The sequence below is a fragment of the Macrobrachium rosenbergii genome, unplaced genomic scaffold (genome assembly GCF_040412425.1).
Source record: "Macrobrachium rosenbergii isolate ZJJX-2024 unplaced genomic scaffold, ASM4041242v1 13908, whole genome shotgun sequence".
Taxonomy (NCBI): Eukaryota; Metazoa; Arthropoda; class Malacostraca; order Decapoda; family Palaemonidae; genus Macrobrachium; species Macrobrachium rosenbergii.
Window position 1 is genome coordinate 2,947,021 of NW_027100725.1, and position 17,087 is coordinate 2,964,107.

The following is a 17,087-nucleotide window of genomic DNA, read 5'->3' on the forward strand; positions in this document are numbered from 1 at the left end:
AAGAGACGGTAAAATCTTTATAGTATGTACGTAAAAGCAGTACCAATTCAAATAAACAATAAAGTTTTCTTTCACAATAAATTTAACAATAATTAAAATAATCAAATGCTATACAGTAAAATAAAATAAAAAAAAGCTTGTTCGAGTCAGCGTTCGTTGCGCTGAGAGAAAGAGAGAGAGAGAGAACGGCTCTGCTTCTCATTTCACTCTTTGCTTATATCAGCTGGGCTGGGATGATTATTTTGCCCCCCCCTTTTTTTTTTCTTACTCACACTCGATCTGTCTACCAATCCACATAAAAATAAAATTTTCACAATAAATTTAACATAATAAAACCTGAAAATAATCAAATGCAATACAGTAAAATAAAAAAAAAAAGCTTGCTCGAGTCAGTGTTCGTTATGCTGAGAGAGAGAGAGAGAGAGAGAGAGAGAGAGAGAGAGAGAGAGAGAGAGAGAGAGAGAGAGAGAAATTTTAAGTTATCGAGCGTCGTGGTATTCTTGAGGAGAAAAGAGATGGTAACATTTTTGTAATATAATATGTACGTAAAAGCAATAACAATTCACATAAAAAACAAAACGTTCTTTAACAATAAATTTAACATAATAATAAAACATGAAAATAAATGCAATACGGTAAAAAGAAAAAAAAAATAGCTTGCTCGAGTCAGTGTTCGTTGCGCTGAGAGAGAGAGAGAGAGAGAGAGAGAGAGAGAGAGAGAGAGAGAGAGAGAGAGAGAGAGAGAGAGAGACGACTCTGCTACCCACTGACTTACCAGCTGGGCTGGGAGGATTATTCGCCCCCCCTTTTTTTCACTCGATCTGCCCAAATCACGTTTATTTTTATTACGGTAAAATACTTATCTTTAATTTATAGTGACAACTGCTTTTTACGGAATTTTACTACTGTAAAAGTAACTCAGCTCTGTTGAAAAAGCTACCGAGTTTAACTCAAAAATGGTGACCTGGTGTTGGCAAGGAGAGTCCAGTACGTACTGTAAGTCAAACTTTATTTTTTTTTACCAGTTTAACTGATGTTGTAATAGAGTAAATTTACATATAGCCATATGAAATTACAAAATAAAGTGTCTAGGTACTTTGTAAGAGCCACGGGATAAGTTTTTTTACTTGAAAAAGTAAAAATTTCTTGAGGCTCTGGTACCAATTAGTATTTTCTCCATAAGGTCCCTTTATTTTTTGGGATATCCTTAACACGGCACGTGGATGGTCCATATTATCCGTGATGGACACAAAAAAAAGAACCCTTTTGGTGCAATAATCGTGAAAAATACAAACCAATTAATGCTACAAAAATAATGCTACAATAAGAAGCATTTTTTCTTACCTTAACAACATCATGCACAATACGCGAGAACGTCACTAAGAATAGTTTTAAAAATAGTAATTTTTATTTTTTATCAGTTCATTATTCTTTGATTTTTATGATAAGATTGTAAGTGCAAGCATTGGGCCAACGTGGCTTTTGATTAAAATTATTAATACACGCTGAAATAGTCTTATTACTGCACCTTAAAACTTGTGTGACAGCGAATAGCCTATTTTTCTAATTTGTGGAATCAGAATCAGTATCTGATTCTTCTCCAATGAACTTCAGGAACTCGTGTCTTGATCGTCCACAACTATTGCATTTTTGGCATAATGCACAGCCGTCATTCACTTTACGACGTTTGAATCTTCTACGAAAAACTGGGCTTGATGCCTCGGCTTGTCCTTCGTCATCAGCAAACAAGTCCGGACTTCCGTCAGGAACGTCAACTGTTTGGTTGTGTGAAGTTAAATCTGACTGTGATAATCCAAGACTATCCACATTTTGAGCATTTTCCTCTCCGTCCGTCATGTATGTCATGTCACTGTCCAATGCGTCATTATCATTTTCATCATCATCGTCACTTTCAGAATTACTCTCAGTCATGTGAGTACTGTCATTTTGTTGTACTTGTTGATTTTCTTTAACAAAATCTGATAAGTTTTGAGCATCGAAATCTGATAAGTTTTGAGCATTCTGATAACCATCTCCGTATTCTGTAATGTTACTGTTCGATTCGTGATTATCATTATCATCATCACTGTCAGAATAATAATTATCTTTATCCATACTACTGTACCTTTCACAACTGTAATCACTGTCAGGATATTAATTGTCATTTCCCTCCAAGCTTTGATGCTCACAAGTTTTGTGAGTACGGGGCTCCCATAATTGTACTATGTAAGAATAAAAATATGTCAATGTGTATCGAACAAACTCTGCAACTAAACTAACTTAAGCATTCACTCTGAAAAACATCGATCGATAGACTGTCTTGTTGTTTATGCAGTTATAATTGACTCAAGCTGTAATACCTCTTTTTTTTCTTATCGTAGGCAAGAAGAGAGAACCTGACTCAACAGTCGATAAAAGACGATGAAAACAAATTTAATGAGAGAGAGAGAGAGAGAGAGTATAATATATACATATAACCAGTGTTGCGCGTACTGGTTTCAGGAATTAAAATCTAGTCGTCGAAGTCATATGTTGTGGGGCTCTCGATCAAGTCAGTGGGCCTAAGGGTGTTCCGAAAGCATCTTTGATAATACCAAGGTATAGGGCGAATCGTGTTTGTAAACAAAGCGCCATAATTCGGCGCATGCGCACTTGGTGGGCAAAAAACATTGGCGGAATAGGGTACAAAATCGCATTTATCTGTTTTCTAATGATATGCAGCTGTCAGATTATGTGAAAAAGCTACCACTGTATACTAAAAATCATTACGTTATACAACTTCAATATAATTTGGGACAGAATATGCTCCTGATACATATTTGATGAAAAAGGTTGGAGTGACAATTCATCTCAATATTGAGACGCCTGCATCGTTTACCACACAGTCACTACACGCATATAAATCACTCGATGCATACAGGGATGTTCTGTAAATATAGCATTTGCGTGCGCTGGTAAATTCACTTAGTCCATAGAATGGCTTGACAATGCCAGTGTCGTAATAAAATTGAAGGCAATAAAAATTACAGCATGTTTACATTCAGTCAGTTTCCTTTGAAAGATAGTGTGGCTACAGTCGAGTTCCTGTAGTCTAAGAAAACTAAGAAAACAAGTTGAATACCAATATAGACATTAATTCTTAGAACAGAAAATATATTACTGTTCAAATGATTGCAGTGATTCCTGTGCTTACGTGTAATTTTTATTATTTGCAGTTATGTCGTGAGTGGCCACGTACAAGTCATTGAATACAATTAAATAGGGGAAAATAGTCTCATATCATTTCTCATTATCTCAAAAGCTAACTGCAGAATTTTCTGGAAGATAGTCTCATAACGATTCTCATCATCTTAAAAGCTAACCGCAGAATTTTCAGGAAGATAGTCTCATAACATTTCTCATTATCTCAAAAGCTAGCATTTCATAAAAAAAATGAAGGTAATAATAAGCAAACTGTGCTTTCTTAACAGAATTTGGCTGTATGAAAAATATACCTAATATAAAGTGCACACACACATGCGATCTTGGTTATTTGGGGTCCATTTTTTTCTGTCGATTGCTGGATTTAGGCCATAGTTTTCTCCAGCCTGGATTCTTGCCAAAGGGAATTATGTGCCAGGATATTGTACTTCCCTTTTCCCACCTGTTCGTGTACCCTACAGCCACATGATCGCCCCATTCTTGTAAATTTTGACACATTTATACGAACTTTGTATGCTTTGTTATTGTTCTCAAATCGGTTGATCCTGTGTTTCTGCCCACCAAGAGTTTTCCCGCTCGAAGTGCAGGTGCGCGTGACGTCACGGCGATTCGCCCTATAAAGACAAGGAGGTCGATTCACGCGCATCCTTCGCTAGTCCTTTAGGCTACAAAATTTTGTTTTCTTGTGCCGATTACAAAAACAATCTTGATTCATATCAATAAACGTTACATTTAAACGTAAATATTGCTTAAATGAGCGCTGGGGAAGCCTGGGAAGGACGTGTCCGGAAAGTATGCACGGATGTATTACAAGTGTAGATACGTCGCCATATTGGATTTAAAAACTGATTTGAACACATTATTTTACGGAGACTTCACATGCTTATTTTACTTCGTATAGCAGTTTCATATATCTTATTTTGTTGAACAAACTTTAATTTTTTTAACGGTATGCTTAAATATTGAATTGTATTGTTGTTCCACCAAACAAATACCGGTTGAAAATGGACCATTTGACGATGTTTTCCCCTCGGTAGGCTTAACAAAACTCCAACTTAGCCAATGAATTGAAATACAAATGCCTGACAAAGACACATCTAAGCAAACAGTTATTGATAAGGTATAACTGCCCTTGAACACACTATCCACTATCATTAACATTCACGAAAATCTTATAGGACGCCAAGACGAGTTACTCCTAATTTCAAAATATCTCGCCGCGGAATGACGGCTTAGATCTACCCTACCCTTCACTGATGCTTTGTAAAAAACTAATAATAACTATACTTTATGTACTCACAAATTTATATGTTATAATGATGTGGCATAAAAGCTATTGTCACTTTTTGCTTATGCACTTAGAAAGAAACCACTTTCTGATGACGAGCCTCGAGACACTGCGATCATGACGATGACTGATGATGGCAATCGGTGTTGCCAGATCTTGGTTTGAGTTTGTTAACATCACCTCAAAGATTTATCACCAAATTAAAACCTTTAACTAGTTAACCATTATATGTACAGTCATTCAAAAATGTTTTGCAACATGTTCCAGAAGTTTTCGTTCACCTAACAGTAATTTGTTCTTTTGATATTTACAAGGAAATGTAATTTCCTTATGCGACTTTGGTTATTAATCATACGGTTAACAATATAAAAAAGAATGGCAAGTGAAAAATTCATATTACGAAAAATGACGAAACATTTTGAAAAATTTCACTTCAGATGATTGGGCAAAAGAGTCAAAGAAGAAACTATATTTCGAATCCAGAGAAAAGCTTATTGACTAATAAAATAATATTGAATAACCATCAATGAAATTATATATAAATAAAGAAAGAAAGAATTCAACCATTATCGTTGTCAAAATCAAAAAAGAAAAAATCTCATAACGTCGTATGTTATCGTGTGACTCCACATTCAGGCAGGAGAAGTTTAAACTCTCTTCACGTGCACCGATAAGATGGGCAACAGACTAAGCCGCGCCACAATCATTAGCTTGCATAAGACTAATGTTTCTATTGTAGATATTGCTCGGCAGCTTAGCGTAAATAAAACAACCATGTATAGAGGGATACAACAACAGAGAGAACGAGGAAACATGATAAATTCATTGTAAAAACTGGAGGACAACCCCATTGTTGCACTACATTAAAGATCATCATCGGATGATCACTTAAGGAACTTCTCCTAACTCCCCCCTGACAACCGATGTTGCTATAAAGAGAGAACATTACGCTCTCCCTTTAATTTGCTGCTCAAACCATCCGTAACAGGCTACATGAGACCAAGATATTATTTCATCATACTCCTGTCAAGAAACACTTCATATCAGCGAAACACAAAGAATAGAGGCTAGGGTTTGCGTTATAATATAATCCAGTGGCCGATGATTTCTGTACGGATCATCTTTTGCGATGAGGAGGAGACATTCTCCACTGATGAGCATGGTAGTCTTCATCACTGCTGGCATTTAGCATTAACTAAATTAATGTTGAACTTCTAGCTAATTTTAATTCTTTAGAAACTTAGATAATAAGAAATACAAAAATAGGCGTTATATATTCAGTTAACTTCATAAGAGGCATCAAAATGATAGGCCTAAGTAGCAATGAAAGAAATAAGAAATTACACATGATAACGGCATTTTATATATATATATATATATATATATATATATATATATATATATTTATATATATATATAATATATATATATATATATATATATATATATATATATATATATATATATATATATATATATATATACATACATACATACATACATACATACATACATACATACATACATACATACATACATACATACATACATACATACATACATACATGTATGTATGTATGTATGTATGTATGTATGTATGTATGTATGTATGTATGTATGTATGTATGTATGTATGTATGTATGTATGTGCGATTATAATCTATGTATTACAAAAATAGATGTGAAATCTGTTAGTCTAGTTCATTATATTTTTTATTAAAATTCACTAGTTCACAATATACATAGGATTAGTCATTCAAAAATTTAATTAATAATAATGTGAAGGAAATCTTTACTAAAGTCGTATTTGTTGATGTTAATAAGACTAATAGTTCAACTTGTAACAGTCGTAGGAGATAAAACAACGATAGTGATGGCAGTTGGAGATGAAAATATTAAATATAATAACGGCGATGACCTCTGAAGTATTACAGTAACATCCTTTAATTAAGTAAAATATGACAACAGTAAGCAGTATCAGAAAAAGCCGTTTAAGGGAAACTGCAGGTAAATTCTCGGACCCACCACTAGTGTTCAGTTGTTTCACTCGCTTACAACTGAGTTGCCAAATAGCGCCAGATGTCGCTATTATAAGCTGTTGTCCGAAAAGTTTTGAAGTATGTTGCAAAACTTTTTTGAGTGATTGTACATATATATATATATATATATATATATATATATATATATATATATATATATATATATATATATATATGTATATATGTATATATGTATATATGTATATATGTATGTATATATATATATATATATATATATATATATATATATATATATATATATATTTCTTCTTCTTCGTCTTTAACGTGCATTTTTCCCATTATTATATGGGGTAAGCACGATGCCTTCTTTTGAAGGACTTTGATTTGGCGGTGGGGTAGGCCGTAGCCTCGATCGGCTGCCCTGCCTGACATCGCTTAGACCCCGGTAGTGAATGTGTACATGTTACCAAATCCCCAGCTCCCTTTCTCCCAGCAGCGAGGAGAACTGGGCGAGTAGGTTGACAGTTCGAGACGTGTGAGGTGTCTGTTATGTTTTTGAAGGTGTTGGAGTGGCTTTGTTTATGTGTGTATTAATCTGTAACACCCATTTGCTTTAAGCAAACCTATCCATTGATTACATACGTAATCCCGGGGTGTCTACACGGATAGCAAAGTGTCCACCTCTCTGACCGGTCGGCTGCGGGATTGAACCCTCGCCATAGACTTCTATGAAGTCTGAGGTTGATGCTTCTACCAACCGAGCCATCGAGGCTCCATATATATATATATATATATATATATATATATATATATATATATATATATATATATATATATATATATATATATATATATTGTAAAGATTAGCGCCAAAATACGCTATGAAACCGTGCTCCTTCCTGCTTTGCTCGGCCGATAGATAGGCCTCTATCTACTTTGAACCGGGGAGGAGTAGTGAATACTGGATTGGGTTAGTTTGAACCAGTGAAAGTCCGGGGTATAAGGGCTCAGAAATATAATTGTTGGGGAACAGTAATCTGCTTTGCACCGTTTTCTTTGGTACAGAGAAGAAATATGCCATTTTCTATGAGATAGCAGCGTGCCCTGGGTCAGGACATCGCCCCCCTACCCCTGTCCAGAAGCAATAAAAGGTCAGGGCCAGGACAGCTCTCTCTCACACGCGGTCGCTAGTTTAAGCCGAGAAGTCACGTCTCGGCGGTCTTGCCCTCTGCCCTCCATTCAGCTCGCCGCCACGTGGAGCCCATCGCCGCCCTTTGTGCTCTGTGTTCCGATCCACGTGGCCTTAGAAGACTGCAAGGGGGATTGCAAGTCTCCAAACGCGAGCTGATACTCAACGGCGGCCTTTCCATCATCCCACGGGCGCCCGTTTTCCGCCCCAATCTACGATTTGAAGAAATACCTTGGAGAGGGAGGCTACCTTTGTCCACGCTCCCACACGTGGTCCCCGGCAGAAGACGTCGTCAGCCGTACGCCCCTGCAAATGTGGTAATATACCCAAAACGAGTTGCTAGTCACGATTACTTAGCCCTTTTACATTTATTAATTTCTGGGCCGATAACTTTGTGTTCCCTGATATTTCTTGGTTCAAGCCAGGCCCATGTGTTCCCAGCTTTTTCCTCTGAGTCACAGTTAACGCCTCGGGGAATCCTTTGGTGCCTTCAGTGCACCCCCGAGTAATTCAGTCCCCAAATTCCAGCATTAGATGTGTAACGTGGGTCCTAATATCGTTTCAGAAGGACGCATGTAGCAGAATTATCCTTGGTCCGTGTTCCTGGCATTCCCAAGCTCCCCCCCCTTCGGGAGGACTTCTGCGGCAGTAATTTACCGTGTTTCAGTTAATCTACCCTTTGATCTTGTGTGCTATAAAATATAACTATTTTTATATCCACGTGTTTCACGCACTCCCCTTTGAGAAGGAGCCCTCCGCTCCGTGTACTGCTTTTTTTGTTTGTGTTTTATATGTCCTGGGTATCTTACAAGGTCATTTTCGAGTAAAGTAATAAATGTGGAGTCATACGAACCACCTGCACCAGGAAACATATAAAAATGGCGACCTGACCAGTGATTCTCGTAATGATTGCATCCCCCCTCTCCCCCTTTTGTTGTTTGTGTTGCAATTTGTGAAATCAGCAATTAGCTCAGCTAAGCTGGATACGAGACAGATTACGAACCTTTGAAAAGCCAGCGCAACAGGCCAAGGAAATTCTGCGTAAGTAAACTGTGTTTATTTAGCGTAGGACGCTTTAGAAAACGTGACTAGCCCTAGGAATTTTTTTATAGTAGGGCGCATGTCCGAGGAAAACGAGAGAGAATCGCCGAAACTTAGCTTTGAAGCCTTTGCATGCGGCTTGCATGCCATTCAATTAGGTTATATAGGTGATAAATCATTAAAGGAATAGTGCGCATATTCCTCCTGTAGAAACGAGTGATTTCGAAACCGAATCATTAGATAGGCGCTGGAAATCGACGGAAACCACGTTCGCAAGTCAGACTAGCATCGCTGACGCATTTTACTCTCTCTCTCTCGTTTTAGAAATAGGAGCGAAAGCGTATATTATACGCCAAGGACGAAAAAGGGGTCAACAACCGTTGTCTGTTCCCTCAGTTCGGGGAAGTCCCGGGTGTGTGTACGTCGTTCATTCATTTGGCGCAGAAGGCCTAAAAGATAAACACACCGGCAGGAGAAATGACCTTGACCGTCCATTCCGTGGCCCAGTTAGGAATGTGTAAAAATTTGTTTGTGTGATTTTCTTTCGCTCTCCCTTGGCTCGCTCTACCAAATTGCTTTGCATTATTGGGGGTCTGACATTATATGTTCTGTATTGTTCTGTTTTTTTTTTGTGTTTCGTTTTGTGCTTTTACTACGGCTGCGTGTGTTGCCTATCTGTTGTGAATGTGGGATGGCCCCCCACCTAATTGCCCTTGAGAATAACACTTCTCCCATAAGTCAGTAAAACTAGCGCCCTCGCTGATCAGACGCCGTCTGTGCGGACATTCCCGGGCGCCTATATATTCTATTCTTGTCCCCAATAAACCCGTGTCGTCGGTCCGTTGGTGAGACCAATTCATTTTCCATTCAGTCCCCAAATGAGCCCGTTCCGTCGGTAATTCGGGAGACCTAAATATATATCCCAATCTAGTCCCCAAGTAAGCCCGTTTGTTGTTACCTTGGGAGACCAATCATTGCTAATCCATCGTCCCCAGTCAGCCCGCTTCGTCGGTAAATCGGGAGACCAATCATTGCTAATTCATCGTCCCCAATCAGCCCGCTCCGTCGGTAAATCGGGAGACCAATCATTGCTAATTCATCGTCCCCAATCAGCCCGCTCCGTCGATAAATCGGGAGACCAATCATTGCTAATCCATCGTCCCCAATCAGCCTGCTTCGTCGGTAAATCGGGAGACCAATCATTGCTAATTCATCGTCCACAATCAGCCCGCTCCGTCGGTAAATCGGGAGATCAATCATTGCTAATTCATCATCCCCAATCAGCCCGCTTCGTCGGTAAATCGGGAGACCAATCATTGCTAATTCATCGTCCCCAATCAGCCCGCTCCGTCGGTAAATCGGGAGACCAATCATTGCTAATTCATCGTCCCCAGTCAGCCCGCTCCGTCGGTAAATCGGGAGACCAATCATTGCTAATCCATTGTCCCCAATCAGCCCGCTTCGTCGGTAATACGGGAGACCAATCATTGCTACTTATTGTCCCCAATCAGCCCGCTCCGTCGGTAAATCGGGAGACCAATCATTGCTAATCCATCGTCCCCAATCAGCCCGCTCCGTCGGTAAATCGGGAGGCCAATCATTGCTAACCCATTGTCCCCAATCATCCCGCTTCGTCGGTAAATCGGGAGACCAATCATTGCTAACCCATCGTCCCCAATCAGCCCGCTTCGTCGGTAAAATCGGGAGATCATTGCTAATCCATCGTCCCCAGTCAGCCCGCTCCGTCGGTAATTCGGGAGACCAATCATTACTACTCATCGTCCCCAATCAGCCCGCTCCGTCGGTATATCGGGAGACAAATCATTGCTAACCCATTGTCCCCAACCAGCCCGCTTCGTCGGTAAATCGGGAGACCAATCATTGCTAACCCATCGTCCCCAATCAGCCCGCTCCGTCGGTAAATCGGGAGACCAATCATACGTCCTTTGGAAAAGGGTCCAAGATTCCCACAGCTCTGGGAAATTAATTCTGTGTGCTACTAGCGTCCTCTCCCGCCTGCAAAATGTCGACACGGTCTCAGCAGAGCGAGGATTTCAAGTTCTTCATGTCCTCAGGGAAGGAACTCGGCCTTTCCGGGAGAGAACTAAGAGACTGGGTACAGGAGAGGATGGACGCCATACAGGCAGAACGACAGGCTCAAGAGAGACGAGAAGAAGCCGCAAGGCAGGAACGAGAAGCAGAAAGACAGGCTCAGGAGAGACGAGAAGCAGCAGAGAGACAGAAAGGGACAAGCAGCGTGCCCATGAACTCGCAATGCTGCAACATAGTGGCCCTTCGCCTCCCCTGCCCCCAGGGGATGAGTGCCTTCAGCCAGGCTCTCGCTTGCATGCGGAAGAGGGAGGCGAGCCGAGGTGTGAGACAGCGACGAGACAGTTTTAAGGATGCCTAAAAAAAAACCAATAATCTTTAAAAAATTCGATTTGCTGAAAAAAAAATTCTATGGCTTCGTATAGGGTTCAAGAATGTGTCCACGAAATATTATGCTAAATTTTGCCGTATTTCTCTAGTTATGGCCTAAAATGTAACAATAACTATATACCCATAAAACACCAGTAGCATAAATGATTTAGTCCGATATATATACACATGAAAACTTCCTTTGAAATGAAATGTATAATGTCAATAATATCCTACTCGGCACCTTTTAGTTATTCCTAGCCATGACAACGACGTCATACCATGCCTTCTATAAACTTCCAAGCTAGAAGGACACGAGCTAGCCTTGACTGCCTGTATTTTCTGGTGTTTTTGTTTTTTTCGCTGTGCCTAAAAGGTCCAAGAGTTCACTTCATGCTTCTAGAATGGAAAGCCAAGTGGAAAAGTCCAGGCGAAGTAGAAGAAAGAGTTCAAGAAATTAGTGCCATAGAGGAATGGGAGCGACGGAGAGAGAGAGTGTGGCTCAAACGGCGCAGCGCGATCTCTGCTGACCAGAGACCAACACATTTTAAATGCCTCTGTCACCCAAAGGGCAAAGATATTTTAGAAAAGAGTGCAGGCTGAATTATAGACGATCCTGAAAATAAAATGATCATGTTGAAGCAAGACTTGATGAATTCCTTGAATCACGAATCCCTAAGGAATGGTAATTCCCAGGATCCATTTGGCAAGGGATGGATTCGAGACACTAATAAAAAGTGTAGGCCTACCCTAGAGTAATACCTTGCAGCAAGGAGGGGGAGCAGGAAAATTTATGGGAGGCACATAAATAATCAATTAATATTCTTATTTATAATCATTTTGCATTAAGACAAAAATAAAAATTAAAACCATAGAATTAATTGTAACACAGATAACCCCTTTTTTATGTAACTAAAACTTTGAAGGCGTTTCTCAAAACATAAGGCTTCAAAGTGATCTCCTCCCTTAGTATTGGACCAATCTAAATGAAATTTCATATATAATGGGCAAACTGGGCCGGGGATTTTTAATATTTTGAGTTTCTGATTTTTTGGCAATTTTTTTCTGTAATTTTGCCGGGAAAATTTCATTAAAAAAATAAAATTCATATCTGAAAAATAACTGAAAATAAAAAAATGGTTCGAAGGTCCATATGTGTTTTATACGTGGTTTCATCCCTTAAAACCAAAAGCAAAGGAGAAGATGCATTTTGAAAAACAAAAAATGCTCTGGCGTCACAAAACCTAGGTCACTGAACAAAAATTTTTTCCCAGAAGTTACTCCTTTAACAAACCCCTATATATCAACAACCTGTCTCGAAACCACGCACTTTATAGGCCTGCCCCCGAGTGCAGGAGCCTCCCACCTTGGAGGAAGGCCCTGGAATGCTGCCGGAGGGAGCAGGACTCATGGAGGACACCCATCACCCCTGAATGCTGGAGAGCTGGCGCAAGAAAGAAGCAAAACCTGGGCAGACTGGGCCACCAGTCCGCCTGCCTTGCCTAAATGGTTCGAGTCCGTGCGACCCTCAACGAGGCAATCGAACAGAAAAATAGAGCACTTTCTACTCTACACCCCTCCGGCCCACGCACGCCTGCGTCGCCGAGAGCCTACGACGTTGGTGGTCGCCGACTCCTGGGTTCACCCCCAGGAGAGCTCCCTCCAGCGCAAAATTACTCCACCTGCCTTCGGGTGGCAAGAATGGGCAATCGGATATTGCAAGAAAGCAATTCCTCCGAACAGTGCCGAGCAGTAGAAACCGTTCCTCTCTCTCCCAGAAAACCTCCCAATAAGTCGCCTCAGCCCTCCACAGGGGCAGTGTGGAAAGATTTCAGCCAAACCTTTTGCACGGCGTGCAAGGTTTATGGCCATTCTTCCTCATGGGCAAAATGCCCTAGAAATAATAAAACTGATACTCCCACCGTCGCCCTGGCAGTAACGAATCCCGAGTCCCAGGCCCTCCTGCCGAGGGTCCCATCTATGTGGCACCTCCTCGAGGTAGACACTCCGCACGCCAGGTCAAGGCATTTGACGACTCTGGCGCGCAAATTTCCCTCATAAGGAGGGACAAAGTTCCCTATGGAGCTATAATAGACTGACGCAAGCTCGTCACCATTGAGGGCATAAATGATTTTAAAATGATCCTCCCTATGGTCCAACTGAGGGTCACCCGACCCCATAGAGCCAGGACCCTTCGTCTCGCTGTAGCGAAACACATTCCAGGAGGCTATGACGTCCTCCTGGGCCAAGACTTTACGTCTCATTTCAAGCCACCACCATTCCGGGGTCCCCCTTCCCCAATAAATCATCCAAATCCGAGTCCCGTGCCCGGCACGGCATCAGTGCCAGTGCCGAGGCCTCAGCCAGATCTCCCTTCAGGAGAATCTCGGCCTTCAACTCCTCTGCCAGTGCCCCTTAGGTGCACTGAGCAGTGCCAGTCTCCATCCGTCCAGACAGACGAGACCACCACCACATCGCCACCAGCGCCAGTGCCAATATCAGTGCCTGAGCTGGTCACCCCTGCACGCAAGTCGACCCCGCCCCCTCCGGCCGTCCCCTCTCTCTCGCCGCCCGCCGCAGATTCCTCCGCGAGTCATGATTCTGCCCCGCCTTCCTGGGCCGATGAACTCTGCGAACTGCGCCGGTTAATGTCCGAGATGGCGAACAAAATTCCTGGGTCAGTTGTCGCAGCAGCTGACCCAGATGGCACCTGCCGCCCTTTGGCCTCGGGCCTCCGATTCCCCGGCCAAGGACAATGGTCCAAGGAGGAGAGGTTCGCGGCGGAGTTACCACGAGTGTGGGCGATCGCAGGTAATCCACAAGGAGCCCCAAGCTCTTCTGGCCCCTGTGCAAACTTGGCATAGGGCCCCCTTCTTCATCTTTGAACGTCTTGGCACCTTTCATCCAGGAGAGGATGCTAAGGCCTTCCGCTATCCTCTTCCTTTCCTTTGGAATTTCTGTCCCTCATCCTTTTCTATCGATCTTTCCTTCAAACTTTCCCTTACTTACCACTGCAAGCGGCAGTTAACATATGGGATATCCTCCCCTTTAAAAATGCACTAATCATTTTGTCTTTGAAGCAGTAAGAGAGACAGAGTGGGAAGTGGCACGCTCTTACGCCCGTCCCTTGGCACAAGGCAGGTGTGTCCACTCTTCCTGAAGGGTGGCACCCTTTGGGTTTCTTTTCCCAGCCCTTGGGCTGAGAGTTAGCTCTGACCGTCGTCTGTTGGCGACGGAAGTTAGATAAAGAAGTAAACCATAAATACCTCACTCTGTTATCCTTCGTTTTCTGCGTATATTATTTACTCTTGTATTTAATCTTTTCCTCTATTTGTTAACGAATCTTTAGTCACAAGACTCTTGCCCTTACGAATTTTAACGTTGCCCTTTTAATCACCGCGGTGTGGCCCGCCCTTTAGTATGAAGTAATGTCCTTCGTTTGTTATTCTGTGTAGTTTCCTTTTTATTTACATTTTTTTTGTTGAGTTATCCCTGTGGAGAATGTTAGCCTTGTCCATTGTCCCCTTCATGTGTTTATCCCTCCCATTCATACGTCGAGTAGTCTGTTTATAGCTTACACCCGAGTTGTAAGCTGCAGACGTAAAAATTTAGCGTCGTTTAAGTTGGCGAATTAAAACCCGCGAATAATCTCTTTGCCTCACAGCTGTCAAGTTGTTGTTCCTTCAGTTTAGCGTTCGTGGGAAATATTAGATAGGCTCGTTGAGCTTATGAACAGTGGGAGGTAGATTGAAAAGAAGAATTGAATTCTATTAGTACAATTTTGGTAAAGGGGATATTATTTAAAACCTACAATGTATTGTCACGAATGCCGCCTCTTCAAGGCACAACTATTAGCATGCATGTAATTCCAGGATAGCATTAAGAAATCAGTGGGTTTACATTTGTTTCTTTTAAATCCTGCCTTGTATGCCTTATTTGTTGTTGTTGTTATTTTGTAATTTTGAAGTGTTCTTTGTTTGTTTTCTTTTGAGCGCCTTATTACCCCAGTAAAGTAAATCGAATAAAGAATGGGTAGAATCAGTACTTAGGAAGTATTTGAGCGATAAGTAATTTACAAACAAGTTCACCCTTTTGGTGTATATTCTAAAGTGCACTCTGCTCCTAAAGTAAACCTTCAGTTTGTTATTGATCAGTGTGGCAGCAGAGTTTTGCAAATAAAAGTACAGTAACAGTTGTAGCAAAGCAGAAGATAGAGTAAAGTCGAACGTTTTCTTCGCTCATTTTTGCTGTTGTCAATATTCGCACCCGTTTATAGGTGTGAATATTATCTTGCCAGGGGAGCTGTAAAGATTAGCGCCAAAATACGCTATGAAACCACGCTCCTTCCTGCTTTGCTCGGCCGATAGATAGGCCTCTATCTACTTTGAACCGGGGAGGAGTAGTGAATACTGGATTGGGTTAGTTTGAACCAGTGAAAGTCCGGGGTATAAGGGCTCAGAAATATAATTGTTGGGGAACAGTAATCTGTTTTGCACCGTTTTCTTTGGTACAGAGAAGAAATATGCCATTTTCTATGAGATAGCAGCATGCCTGGGTCAGGACATTGCCCCCCTACCCCTGGCCAGAAGCAATAAAGGTCAGGGCCAGGACAGCCCTTTCTCACACGCCGTCGCTAGTTTAAACCGGGAAGTCACGTCTCGGCGGTCTTGCCCTCTGCCCTCCATTCAGCTCGCCGCCACGTGGAGCCCATCGCCGCCCTTTGTGCTCCGTGTTTCGATCCACGTGGCCTTAGAAGACTGCAGGGGATTGCAAGTCTCCAAAGCGAGCTGATACTCAACGGTGGCCTTTCCATCATCCCACGGGCGCCCGTTTTCCGCCCCAATCTACAATTTGAAGAAATACCTTGGAGAGGGAGGCTACCTTTGTCCACGCTCCCACACGTGGTCCCGGCAGAAGACGTCGTCAGCCATACGCCCTGCAAATGTGGTAATGTACCCAAAACGAGTTGCTAGTCACGATTACTTAGCCCTTTTACATTTATTAATTTCTGGGCCGATAACTTTGTGTTCCTGATATTTCTTGGTTCAAGCCAGGCCCATGTGTTCCCAACTTTCCTCTGAGTCACAAGTAACGCCTCGGGAGTCCTTTGGCGTCTTCAGTGCACCCCGAGTAATTCAATCCCCAAATTCCAGCATTAGATGTGTAATGTGGGTCCTAATATCGTTTCAGAAGGACGCCTGTGGCAGAATTATCCTTGGTCCGTGTTCCTGGCATTCCCAAGCTCCCCCCCCTTCGGGAGGACTTCTACGGCAGTAATTTACCGTGTTTCAGTTAATCTACCCTTTGATCTTGTGTGCTATAAAATATAACTATTTTACATCCACGTGTTTCACGCACCTTTGAGAAGGAGCCCTCCGCTCCGTGTACTGCTTTTTTTGTTTGTGTTTATATGTCCTGGGTATCTTACAAGGTCATTTTCGAGTAAAGTAATAAATGTGAGTCATACGAACCACCTGCACCAGGAAACATATAAATATATATATATATATATATATATATATATATATATATATATATATATATATATATATATATATATATATATATATATATATATATATATATATATATATTGAAAAAAACAATACAAAAGTTCACACTTACCTTTTAAATTTGGTAATAAAAAGTACCAAAGGTAGTAACTCCGTAGGTTGGCATTACTGTAAGATTTTTGTAGGTGACGCGTTGCCTGGCGCCTGCGACTCTGAGCGAACATTCAGGTGCACTACCCGTCTGCTCTGTCGTATACATGCAATGGTGCTCTCGATGCGTAGTCAAATTATGAGATATGATTTAATAATGAATATGCTATGTCGTCATAGTCATGAACCTGCATATATTATGGAAATAGGACGTAGAGATGGGCGAACGGATTACTTCTACAAAACCGAGTTATTCGGTTTGATTACTCTTGAGGACCGATTATTAA